Source organism: Hylobates moloch, unplaced genomic scaffold (genome assembly GCF_009828535.3).
Source record: "Hylobates moloch isolate HMO894 unplaced genomic scaffold, HMol_V3 SCAFFOLD_6, whole genome shotgun sequence".
In the NCBI taxonomy this organism is placed as follows: Eukaryota; Metazoa; Chordata; class Mammalia; order Primates; family Hylobatidae; genus Hylobates; species Hylobates moloch.
In genome coordinates this window covers 9308635-9321831 of record NW_026652281.1, presented here as the reverse complement: position 1 = coordinate 9321831, position 13197 = coordinate 9308635, and the positions used below count along the sequence as shown (strand labels likewise).

General features: G+C 41.5%; 1 long non-coding RNA gene across 1 annotated transcript; it reads right to left on the bottom strand.

Annotated features, from left to right (window-relative positions):
• Positions 1-1253: 1253 nt before the first annotated feature.
• On the bottom strand, positions 1254-12695 carry LOC116470318 (uncharacterized). The gene is made up of 3 exons (XR_004248574.1): positions 12592-12695; positions 10423-10536; positions 1254-3274 (listed from the first exon to the last, which is right to left on the bottom strand). It is a non-coding gene; the product is annotated as an uncharacterized LOC116470318 (long non-coding RNA).
• Between the last annotated feature and the right edge of the window lie 502 nt (positions 12696-13197).

The window sequence follows — 13197 nt, the reverse complement described above, 5'->3', positions numbered from 1 at the left end:
GGCTACATAAAAGGTTAAAATTTTCATTCTACAAATATTCAGTCAACCACAAACCAAACCAAAAAATTTATTTGCAGCATATGTGCTGCTGGATTCATATGTAAAAAATTCTTACAAGTGAAAAAAAGATGAATGTCCTAAGGTGCTAAGGACATTAATAAAAGACAAGTTTCAGAAAATACCAAAAAAGCCACAAAAAATGTTAAAATATGTTTAATTTGGCTAACCACCAAAGAAACTGAAATAAATATTGAGGCTGCTGTTTTAACTATCTTATTAATGGAGATATAAACTATGATCATACCCAATTTTGGCTAAGGGATAGAAAAGAGGAAGGAGGCACCCCCCTACACTGTCCTTGAGGTATAAATTGATATAAAATGTTTTAAAAAGCAACTGGGTAAAACATCAAAAGACTTAAAAAGTGGCTTAGGAAGGCTACTCCTGGAATTTATCCTTAAACATAATTGGGTAAGTGGGCAAAAAGTATTATACATCTTGGTGCCATTTATAAGGAAAAATCTAGAAAAGTCTTAAATGAATATCAGTAATGGTGCTGAAACTTGTTTTTCCATGTGAAGAAATGTTTATAAATAAAACTATACATATGCTATCTGTTTGCGTAAATACTGTACACTGATAATTGCACATTGATGAAATCACCTAATGATACATTTCTTAGAACATATCCCTGCTGTTAAGCACTGCATGATTGTATATATATTTAATGTGTATTTTAGTTGTGTGTACATATTTTTATACATGTATAATTTTTAATATTTAACATCTGTAGGAATAACTAATTAGTCTTTGTCATTAATAATTTTTCGTTTTGTTCATATGCATTTTTGACAACTTGAATATCGTATCATTTATGTACTATGGCAATAATAAAATTTTAAGAGAGTATTCTAAAAGGCTGTGTTGTTTATCCCTATTAGGATCATAGATGCTGGAAAACATAGTGAAAGCTATCGGTTGGCTGGCCATGAAAGTGCACACGTGCAACTACACTGAATTTCGTATAAATTTCCAGGAACTCCTCATTCCTCCCAGATATGATCCACGGACATCTAGATGAAGGACGCTTGGGACAGAAGCAGTACACACTTGATGTTTGTCTACTCTGGATGTCATTAACGTTGGGTCCACTAAGTCTCAGTATCTATAATAAACAAAACCTGGGATTATTTAACTTAGTGTTTTAGTAAGTTGACAAAACACATCCTGTGAATGAATGAATGACTCCAAGGTCAGTAATGAGAATGCATCCTTTATTCTCCATTATTAGCAACATCTCTGACTTTGTCTCCTGCAGGCACACTCCGGCCCACGTGCTGCTCCTGGTTCCCAAACCACTGCACTGACCTGCCTTTATGAACACTGTGTTCATAAAGTTGACGTTCACTGAAACTTCCTTAATTCCCTGAGTGTGCTGCCCCTTGTAGTTGCCACCTATGAGATAGGTAGGGACTATCATTATTTCCATTTTACAGAGGAGGGAAATGGGGGTTAGACAAGGTAAGGAATTTTCCTAACATCACACAGCTAGCAGTATATACTGGAAAAGACATAGAGGGTTTCGGAGCTGATGGCCTGTCCTTCCACAGGAATGATGCAATCCTTACCCAGGAAAGCCAACAGAAAGGAAGAGATGCATTCTGCCGTGGTCTTGTCTGTCTTCTTCCCACCTTTGAGGCTCCATTTGTCCCATGCTGGGATCTCTGCTTCTTTATTCAGAGATGTGCAGATTTTATGTAACACTGAATTGTCTCCAAATACTTCAAGCTCACTTTAAAAACACCTTTATGGAGACTTCGCTTCCTTTCTGCAAATTTCTAGTTGCCTGTTTTACATGTCAGGAATGGCTGAGTGATGCTCCGGCTCTCTCACCTGAATTTTGTCTTACATCTCTGTTCACTTTGCCTGTTCCATTGTCTTGCCATCTCATTCTTTCTAATGGAGAAGTAAAGGAGGGACTCAGTTCCTTCCGCTGCTAGGAGGGTATTGATGTTTGAGGCCCAAACTGAAAACCCATCACCTCCTTCCCACTGCTATAGCAGCGTGAGCCCTGGGGTTCATTATCTAGCCAGTTCACACCTTCTAAAGTGGGGGTCTGAAAGTATCTTACTTCCCTCATAGACAAAGCGTTCTCAAGCCTCCTGAGATCACCCACCAACCAGAGCGACCGCTGTCACTTGGAGGTGCAGTTGAATTCCTCTAATTGTGACACAAACTCTTGAAACTGTAAAACCTGAAAGATTAAATGAGGTTATAATGCTCGGAAGGTTTTACAAGTAAAAGTAAGTCAAATCAATAGGTCTTTATTTCATATCTATAATGGTTTAGCTCTGCAGGAAGTGTTAGCAGCTGTATGAATTAGGAAGAATTTAGAAGACAATCCCCAAACGCATGAAATGTCTAAGTAAGACGATAACATATTTATCCAAATATTTAAAGTGAAATGCTCCAGATATGGGAAGCTTACAGTTTTCAAGCAAAGGTTTTTAGAAAAAATTATGGAACTATTTTAAAGGGAGCTAAATATTTCTTTGCCTTAGGCAGAATATACAGAACGTAGATTCACCTTTTCTGTACATCTCTAGATGATCACGAATGTCAAACATCACACTACACTGTGATATGGGGATCCCCTTGGGGATTTTCATGTGTATGGGCTTCCTGCAGCTATACTAAACATCTTAAAGCTACCACTATGTTAACTTCATATTTTTGCTTTTTATAGGCTTTCTTGGTCTCCTCCTGTGTTCCCATCATTTTCTTGCTTTGAATCTGTAAGAATCGAGTTGAATCTTCTCCATTTTAAATTTTCTATAGGCTGAGAAACTGTTTAGCCAAGTTTGGATAAAATTGTATCCAAAGTAAGAGTATACAAGCCACGGGCAAGTCCAAAATCAAGCTGTTCACAGGACCATGTTCTCTCTAAAGGTTCTAGGAGAGACTCCTTCATTTCCTTCCAGCTTCTGGGTGGCTGCTGGCATTCCTGGGCTGGTGGCTGCATCCCTCCAATCTCTGCCTCCATCTTCACATGACCTTCTTCCTTGTGTTTCTATGGGTTCTTTCCTGTTTTTTATGAAGACATTTTCATTGGATTTAGATCTCATCCTAATCCAGTATGATCTCATCTCCAGTTTTACCTAAATTATATCTGCAAAGACACTATTTCCACATGAAGTTACATGCTGAAGTTCTAGATGGATATAACCTTGGGGTCCATGAGGAACTCTTCCACTCACTGCAGAGATCCATCACCCTCAATAGTTAAGAACAAGAGAAATGTAGAATAAAATCTCAAGCTCCCGGGATGACGTTCCAGGGTCTTCCTATTCCACCCTCAACCCGTATCTTTGACCTCCTGTCCTGCAGCCACACTCTGGCCCACACGCTGTTCCTGGCTCCCAAACCACTGCACTGGGCTACCTCAACACTGTCTTTATAAAGTTGACATTCATTGAAACTTCCTTCATTCCTTGAGTGTGCTGCCCCATATAGTTGCCACCTATGAGACAGGTACTATCATTACTTCCGTTTTACAGATGAGGGAGGTGAGGGTTACAGAACATAAAGAATTTCCCAATATCACAGAGCTAGCAATAAGTGGAACTTGAATTCAAAAACAGATGGGTTCAGAGCTTGTGCTCTTGACCATGAAGAATAACCTTAGCATGTTCCTATAACAGAAAAGACAGTGGAGTTCCCAAAGCAAGACCAAAAGTGGTAGGAGACAGAAAGCCAAGAAGACCAGCACCTGATTAGGTGGGGCCTCATATGCACGGAAAGGTGAAAAGGAATTCTGAGTGTGGTGGGAATCCACCAGGGACAATGAGAAGGATGAGAGCTTAGAAAGGGCTATTACATTTGCTTGTTGTAAAGAGAAGTTTCACTTATTCATTCACTCAATTATTCACTTATTACATGAATATTTCTTGAGGACCTATTATGTGCAGGGTACAGTTGTACATGGGAAGGATACAATGGTGAGCATGTGGAATGCAATCCTGGTCTTTCTTGAGCTTATATTCTAGTAGAGGAGAAAGATAATAAGCAAGTGATACAGTTTGGGTATTTGTCCTTGCAAATCTCATGTTGAAATCTGATCCTCAGTATTGGAGGTGAGGCCTAGTGGAGGTTTTTGGACCATGGGGGCAGATCATGCATGAATGTCTTGGTGCCATACCCAAGAGTGACTTCTTACTCTATTAGTTCAGGCAAGATCTGGGCACTAAGAAAAAGCCTAGCACCTCCTCCTCTCTGTTCTTTCCTGTTGCCATGTGATGCAGCTCCCCTTCGCCTTCTGCCATAAGTGGAAGCTCCCTGAAGTCCTCACCAGAAGCAAATGCTGGCCATGCTTCACGTACAGCCTGCAGAACCATGAGCCAAATAAACTTCTTTTCTTTATAAATTACCCAACCTCAGGTATTCCTTTATAGCAACACAACAGACTAAGACACTAAGTAAGCCATTAAACAAGCCAGTACAGGTAGTGAGATGCACTTTTTTTTTTTTTTTTTTTTTTTTGAGACGGAGTCTCACTCTGTCACCAGGCTGGACTGCAGTGGCACGATCTCTGCTCACTGCAACTTCTGCCTCCCGGCTGCAAGCGATTCTCATGCCTCAGCCTCCTGAGTAGCTGGGATTACAGGCACGCATCACCATACCCAGCTAATTTTTTTGTATTTTTAGTAGAGACAGGGTTTTACCATGTTGGCCAGGATGGTCTTTATCTCCTGACCTCGTGATCTACCCACCTCAGCCTCCCAAAGTGCTGGGATTACAGGCATGAGCCACTGCGCCCAGATGATATGCACTATTTTAAGAAAAAAAAAACCTACTATAGAATGGCAGAGAAGAGGGGGAGCAAAACTCCAAACTGTCCAAAGAAGAAACATTTGAACTAAAATGGAGGCAATGAAGAGGAACTAGCTGAGTGATGGTCTAGGGGCACGATCTAGGGGAAAGTCAACAGAAAGAGACTGAAGAGAAAGTGTTAGGGCTGATTTAGTGGGCAAAGATCCAGGAGGGGGAGAAGTTTACAGTACCCTGAGAACAGCAATAATGCACAAACATTACTATTCCAACGGCTGCATTGAAACACCCTTGGTAGGACTGGGAAAAAGATGGATTATTGCCATTTGGACACTCCAGGACTGTCCATTAATACTCCTAACTAATGGAAGATGATAAAGATTGGGCAAGAAAAATGACTGCAGCAAGTGCCTTGGCATCTTCAACTCGTCACCTTTGGCAAGAGGCCTCTTCAACAGCTCTTGGACAGTGTTTGGTAGCCAGGCACTCTCAGAACGGCAAGGAGACACAGCTAACAAGATCTTTGCAATGCAACAAAACCAAGAGATCTTGAGGCAACAGAAGTCCAAAAGATGACAGAAAATTCATCCAACTCCTGAAGCGTGTGATGCCACCGGAAGCCTTGGCAACAGCCCTTGCAACCCCAGGCTACACCACCTCAGTCAAAGCCAACTCCTAACATATCTCCCTTCTCCTGCAGCCAAGCTGGGCAAGAAGAGATTAGACTCCAGCCCCTTGCAAAAGCTTCAAGCTGCATGTGTCACCAAAAGACCTTGAGAAAGTCACAGGAAAGTTTCTAAAATCTACGTAGAAAACATTGGCCCAAGGAGACTTCTGTGACAACGCAGGGCCCACTTTGCAGAACTGGCAGATGTCACCATTGCTTGAGAGTGCTTCTTCTTGACTCAGTTCTGTAAACCAGATGCCCCCTAACACCCTCTAGTTTGATGAGGGCATATTTTCTTTTATTCTCCAAATAAAATGTGTCAAGCTCCCATCTCACGTACTAGAAGAGGTCCTGTGACCTTTCCAGTGCCTCAGAGAGTGGGAATGAGAAAGAGGAGTGGATGGAGTAGAGCTTACCCTCCTGCGGGTCACCTCTCTTCCCTGCTGCTTCTGAACCCCACCCAGCCTCCTTCCCTCTTCCCCAGCAACTATCCCAAAGCTGTGACAGTGTGTGGCGAATGTTTACTGAGGGTTTTAGGGATAAGAGAAGCGCTTTCTTTACAACCACTCCTTCACAGACAGAATGCAGCTAATTTAAAACTGTGTCATTTTCACACATGTCCCATAATGCCTCCTTCATGGGGAACTTCTCGTGGCCTTGGTTTCTCCCCAGAGGCTGCCTATGGCCATATTTCTGGGATCCAATTCTCACACACTGGGCCCTTCAAACCCTCATTCTTGGGCTGCTTACAAACATTCAAAATCCTTATTTTCTAAGCTGAAGCAGTTGAGCTCTCTCACTTACCCTTACAGATCTAGGTTTTGCCTAGAAGTAGTCAAAAAAGCAAGACAGAGGCATCTTCATCAACCACAAGGTCTCATCAAAGTATTTTACTCCATCAAAGAGCCATTCGCTTCTGATAGCCATGCTCTTCCTCTCTTAAAAGGCAGATTCTCTTTGTTGTTTTTTTTTTAACTAAATACAACGTTTTCTTCCTGCCACACTGCTTCACGATCCTATTAAGAGATATCATGATGAGCACCAGCCATGAATTCACTTCCCTCCACAGTACACTAACATGTTGCTTTAGTGAAAATAAACAAAACAAAAATTTAGAAATTAAACTAGGACATTTGGATTCTTAGAAGGGGTAAAACTGCATGGTAGTAGCATACGGTGATGTCCTAGACTCAATTCTATGACTATTCAATGGCTGGAGTGGATCCTCATGGCCTACACAAATTCTTTAAGACCCCTGGGCTAGTTAGCACCCGTGCAGTGGTCAACTACATTCCCAAAGCACTGCCCATCTCCCACCATTGTTACAAGCCCCAACTCCATGCCTAGAAATTAGGCAAGTCCAGTACCCCACCATATAAGCCAAGGGAGCTTCAGGTATTACAGCCTGGATCACAGCCACAGTCTTGGCTTCTCTCACTTTTCCCCTGGTTTTGGTCCTCACTTCCAGTTCTCCAAAATCTACCTGTGTCCTGACTCTGGCTGTGATTCTGCTCTAAGTGCCATACACATCCCTTTCACCACTGACAGATTTTGCTTCCCTGGTTTTAACATTCAGCATTCTCTACTGCAGGGCTTCTCAACCTTGGCACTACTGGCATTTGGGTCTGGGTAATGCTTTCCTGTGGCAACTGTCCTGTGCATTGTAAGATATTAAGCAGCATCCCTGAACTCTCCCTACTAGATGCCAGTAACACCCCATCATTGTCAAATGTCTCCTGGGGCACAAGGTGGCACCTGGTTGATAAACACTGATCTACTCAACTTGCACTTGTCATTTTGTGGCTATGAAAACCACCTCTCAACAGTAAAGCTCTCCAAAGGAAACCAGTGTGGATGAGGTGTTGCCTTCATCTGAGTTCTCCTGTGAACCTGGTAAAGTTCCAACTGTCCAAGAAGTGCTCCATCGCGACTTGCCTGAAGAATTCTAAGCAGTTCAAACCCAAAAATTGGCCTGGTCTGGCTGGCCAAAGCCAAAACATATGATTGAACATTAATTTATCCAATTTTTAATATGCTAGCAAGACTCGGTGATTGAATTAACTTTTTCTTCTTTTACTCATATTTGGGGGCTTATATTCAACTCAACCACTGGGGAGCCAGTAGTATCCAGAGGACACAGTTGAAATGAGGCACAATTAGGAAAAACTAGGCTGTTTAATATCCATATTGAGTAGCTTTGCAAGTTACTTTCACAAACTTCCCTGCAGACTTGGTTCTAACAGGACTGTTCAAGGCCAAGGGTTTGGGTTTTTTTTGGGTCTCGAGGAGTCATCTTTACAATTTTAATATTCTATTAGAATGCCTTGCCTCTAGAAGGAGGGTCCATCTCAATCACATCAATAAATTGATCCCAGCCTTTATAAAATAAGCTTGGATAGAAAGGAAAATGAGAAGACTAAGGTAGTCTAGTAGAATACTAGAAGGAGACATCTTTTAAGGGGAGGACAAAAAAAGGCATGAAAATAGAGCACACGGTCCTACACAAGGCAACTGGCTTCAATGTTATCCTACAATTCTTATTTCCACTCAATGTCTGTTCTAAGGTGGCCACATTTACAAATGTTTACAACCCCACAGTGAGAAAACAAGGTGTCTTAGTCCGTTTTCACAGTGCTGATAAAGACATAACTGAGACTGGGAAGAAAATGAGGTTTAATTGGACTTACAGTTCCACATAGCTGGGGAGGCCTCAGAATCATGGTGGGAGATGAAAGACACTTCTTTCATGGCATCAGCAAGAGAAAATGAGGAAGAAGCAAAAGTGGAAACCTCTGATAAACCCACCACATCTTGTGAGGTTTATTAATAATAAGGAGAATAGTACGGGAAAGACCAGCCCCCATGATTCAGTTACCTCCCCCTGAGTCCCTCCTACAACATGTGGGAATTCTGGAAGATGCAATTCAAGTTGAGATTTGGATGGGGACACCGCCAAACGATATCACAAGGGAAAGAAGACAAGAAGCTATCCTGTCTCCAGCAACCTATATGTTGTGTTTACATAGCTTTGAGTTTTTCAGATGCCCCAAGATTCTAGAAGGAAGAGAGCTCAGAAAGGAATTACAAGGGGTTTGTAGAGGAAACCTCTAGTTGGTATTATAAGAATTATTTTGTCTCCACAAATTAGAAAACCGCAAGGTTCTCATACCCATACCTTCTTGAAATTCAAATGCACTTTTCATTCCTGAGATGGAGAATTTGGGGTTTCTTGAGGAAAATTATTTTTTAATGAAAGCATGAGAAATTAACAGTTTTCAAACAAATTTATTACATATCTAAAGTTCATTCCAACTCCCACCCCAGTTTTTTCACATAATTTCTGCTTTTGTTTTAGATTGAGGGGGTACACGTGCACGTTTGTTAGGTGAGTATGTTGCATGATGCTGACGTTTGGGGTAAGAAACATCCTGTCACCCGGGTAGTGAGCAGAGTACACAATAGTTCATTTTCAACCCTTGCCCCCTCCTTCCTTCCCCCTCTAGCAGTCCCCAGTGTCTATTGTTATCATTCAAAATGGAGTATTTGTAAAGAATATAGAGTTTAGTTAGGAACTATTAGGTCGGTGCAAAAGCAGTCGCAGTTTTTGTCATTACTTTTTTTTTTTTTTTTTGAGACGGAGTCTTGCTCTGTCACCAGGCTGGAGTGCAGTAGCATGATCTCAGCTCAGTGCAACCTCTGCCTCCCCGGTAAAATCAATTCTCCTGCTCAGCCTCCTGAGAAGCTGGGACTACAGGCACACTCCACCACACCAGCTAATTTTTGTATTTTTAGTAGAGACGGGGTGTCAGCATGTTGGCCAGGATGGTCTCAATCTCTTGACCTCATGATCCACCTGCCTCAGCCTCCCAAAAGGGCTGGGATTACAGGCGTGAGCCACTGTACATGGCCTGTCATTACTTTTAAGGGCAGAACTGCAATTACTTTTGCACCAATCTAATAAAACTCAGAACACCACATTCACTCAACACGCATGAGAAATGGCATGCTAGTCACCATTAAGCCTTTCAGAACAAGGGGAAAGGTCAGCAGGAAGATTGCTCAGCTTGTTCCAGGGCACGAATGCTGCCTTGGGAAGAAATATCTTGTTCTTTCAAAAAAAATGCATCAGCTTTGAAGATTTTCCTGTTTTGAAATCCTATCAGTTCTAAAAATCAAGATATTTCCTCTAGCTTATTTATGTTAGAAGAACATTCGCGATTGATATTTCTTTTACAAAGGCGTTGAGCATCCTGGGATAGGGAGTTACTCCAAGCTGGCTGTTTGGGCACATGCTTTGCTATTTGCCTTTTTATTTCAGATCCTTGAAAAGAAACTTTGACTCCTTGTTCGGATTGCTGGGCTACACATTTAAGCTACCAATGGCAATGTAAATGACTGCTTATATTTTTAAAGATCCTGATTATTTCTTGTGCAATTATCAGTTATTATTTGAGATTAAATAAAATTAAGGTTTGTTTTTTCCTTTGCAGTGTTCTTCGTGCATCACACTTAAATTAGCACACTCTAATTCAAATACATCATAAATTTTTATGGAGAGATTGGTTCACAGAGAGGTTTAAGAGTATGTCTTCATTTTAAAGAGAAATGCTTACTTTAAAGTTTTATAGACATTGGGCTTCCTGCCTCTTTGGTAAGAAAATAACGCATTGTGAAGTGGGTTTTTAAAACAAGCAACTGATTCTTCAACTGTTTTTTTTTTTTTTTTTCAGCCTTATCTTTCCTGGTTATTTATAAGCCTGCAGTCATTCCAAGACAGCACTGTAAATAACTTGTAAAATCTGGTGACATTTTTCAGGGTCAAATGCGTACATGTAAATGAAACATGTTCTTGCCTCCCGCAGCCAATCTCCCATTCCTTAATAGAATAGAACCCAGGTGGCACATACCTATGATCATCAGGAACTCACCATTTTGTTGATTTAATCTTCCATTCAACTAATATTTATTGATGTCCTGTTATGTACTACGTACGGAAGACACGGCAGTGAGCAAAACCAGTCACACTCCTTGTCCTCATGGGGCTTACAGTGGGGGGAGAAAATTATAAGCAAAAAGAAAATACAAAGAAATACAACACGGAAAGCACAGGCATGAGGAAGGAGGGCATGGTTCTGGGAAGGCTTCTCGGCCGGAGCAACCAGACAGCAAAACAGGCTTGGCCAGGACAGACATGGGCCTGTTACCCAGCTGGCTGATGGTGCAGCTACAAAAGGGCCTTCGCCTCCAGAATTATGGAGGTGGGTACTGAGCCATTTACCCTCCAGTGAAGCCCATCCTAAAATTAAGTGCTCTCTAACTAAACAAAGAGTTGTTTACATTTTTCTGTAAAGAAAACAGAGGCTCCACCTGTTGCTCACTCTCCTACCCTCTCTCCTGTATTCTTTAAAATCATTAGTTAACCATTTTACTCAGCACACAATGACTTAGAACCTCAGTAGAATCTTATTCTCCAGTGAGATTGGGGTAGAGTAACAGTTGATCACTTAAAATATTTTTAAATTAATAATTTTTTGAGACGGAGTCTCACTGTCGCCCTGGCTGGAGTGCAGTGGTGCAATCTCCCAGATCACTGCAACCTCCACCTCCCAAGTTTGAATGATTCTCCTGCCTCAGTCTCCTGAGTAGCTGGGATTCCAGGAATGCACCACCACGCCCAGCTAATTTTTGTATTTTTAGTAAAGACAGGGTTTCACCACGTTGGCCAGGATGGTCTTGAACTCCTGACTTCAAGTGATCCTCCTGCCTCAGCCTCCCAAAGTGTTGTGATTACAGGCATGAGCCACTGTGCCTGGCCTAAATTAATAATATTTTTAAATGGCAACTCATAATTGTATATATTTATGGGGTACAATATGAAGTTTTGATACATTTATTCAATATGAAGTGATTAGAGCAAGAAAATATATCCATCACCTCAGTTAATTATTATGTTTGTGGCAAGACATTTAAATGTACTCTCTCAGCAATTTTGAAATATATGATTCATTTTTATTAACTATAGTCATTATGTTATGCAATAAATCTCAGAAGCTTATTGCTCCTGTATGACTGAAACTTTGTACACTTGCACCAATATCTCTTCATTTCTTCTTCTCCTTCCCTCAGCCAGTCTCCAGTACCACCCTTCTACTCTCTAGTTCTATGAATTTGATTTTTCAAAATTCCACCTATAAGTGAGATGATGTGATATTTGTGTTTCCGAGCCTGACTTATTTCATTCAGCATGATGTCCTCCAGGTTCAAGTGCCACATTAAAACAATACGTGTATGAAAAATATCATTTTGGCTGGGCGCAGTTGCTCACGCCTCTAATCCCAGCACTTTGGGAGGCCGAGGTGGGTGGATCACAAGATCAGGAGATCGAGACCATCCTGGCTAACACAGTGAAACTCCGTCTCTACTAAAAACATACAAAAAAATTAGCCAGGCGTGGTGGCAGGCGCCTGTAGTCCCAGCTACTCGCGAAGCTGAGGCAGGAGAATGGTATGAACCCGGGAGGCGGAGCTTGCAGTGAGCCGAGATTGCGCCACTGCACTCCAGCCTGGGCGACAGAGTGAGACTCCGTCTCAAAAAAAATAAAATAAGTAAATAAATAAATATCATTTTACCTCAAGATACACACATGCAGATTGGTTAGCCAGTGTTTGTAATGGAGAGGCAAGGGCTTCTCTGTGAGTATGCACAACTAATTGTAGTACTGTCCAGTAGAACCTCCAAGATAATGAAATGTTCTATACCTGTTGTAATACAGGCATCCCAAGCCATGTGTGGCTCTAGCTACACAGCATCCTTGTTATCTTCTCTGCATAGATCACATTCATATGCCTCCTCTCTGATTTCAGTTTTGGTCAGTTTAAATGAAGTGAGAACATAAAGACAACTGTGATATATTCCAAGAGCAGAATACTCTTAAACTTTAATTTTTTTTCTAATTTTTTTCCAGGTCTTTCACCACACCTAATCTGATTATTGTTTCCTTTAGCAATTTGCATCTTTTGGGTATTTTGATACCTTCAGTGCCCATTTTCCCTTCCAGCTCCTGCCTTGTTCCTTTCTTGAGATGGTTGGTTTCTAACCTGGACAGAGTGGAGGGTAGATGGGAACGAGTTCCAGTGGACAGTGTCTATGGAGTTTCCTTATTTTGAGTTCAGGAAGAGCCATGGAACCAGCACCTGAAAACCTGGAAGCAGAGATTGCTAATGACAGATTTGCAAAAACAGTGTGATCTGTGGTAGTACAAGGACTCCTGAGGTGAGAGACAGTATCAACCCTATCTGAGTATGTGTGGGATCCATGACTCTTGGAGGCCACGAAGACACTGAACAGGTAAACTTAATCTTTTGCATCTGTGAAGCTAGAAGAGCACAAAGACACTTTTGCACAGAGGGGCTCTTCTTAGGCCCTCAGCATGGGACTGCTGTCCACCTTCTACCATACACCCTCCCACTTCCCGCTATGGGAAAAATTCCTTTATCTTCTACCAGTCAGAGGTCAGCCTCCACTTGGGGTCCCATGACAAGCAGATCTCTGACTGTTTTTAACATAACACAGTAAGGGAAACTCAGCATCCAAACAGAGAAAGACCAATCCAAACAAACAAAACACCTGGCCAGTGAACTGAAGATTCTAAAAACAACAAAGAACCAAGCAAATAAACAAGGACACTTAAGGAGAATCAAATG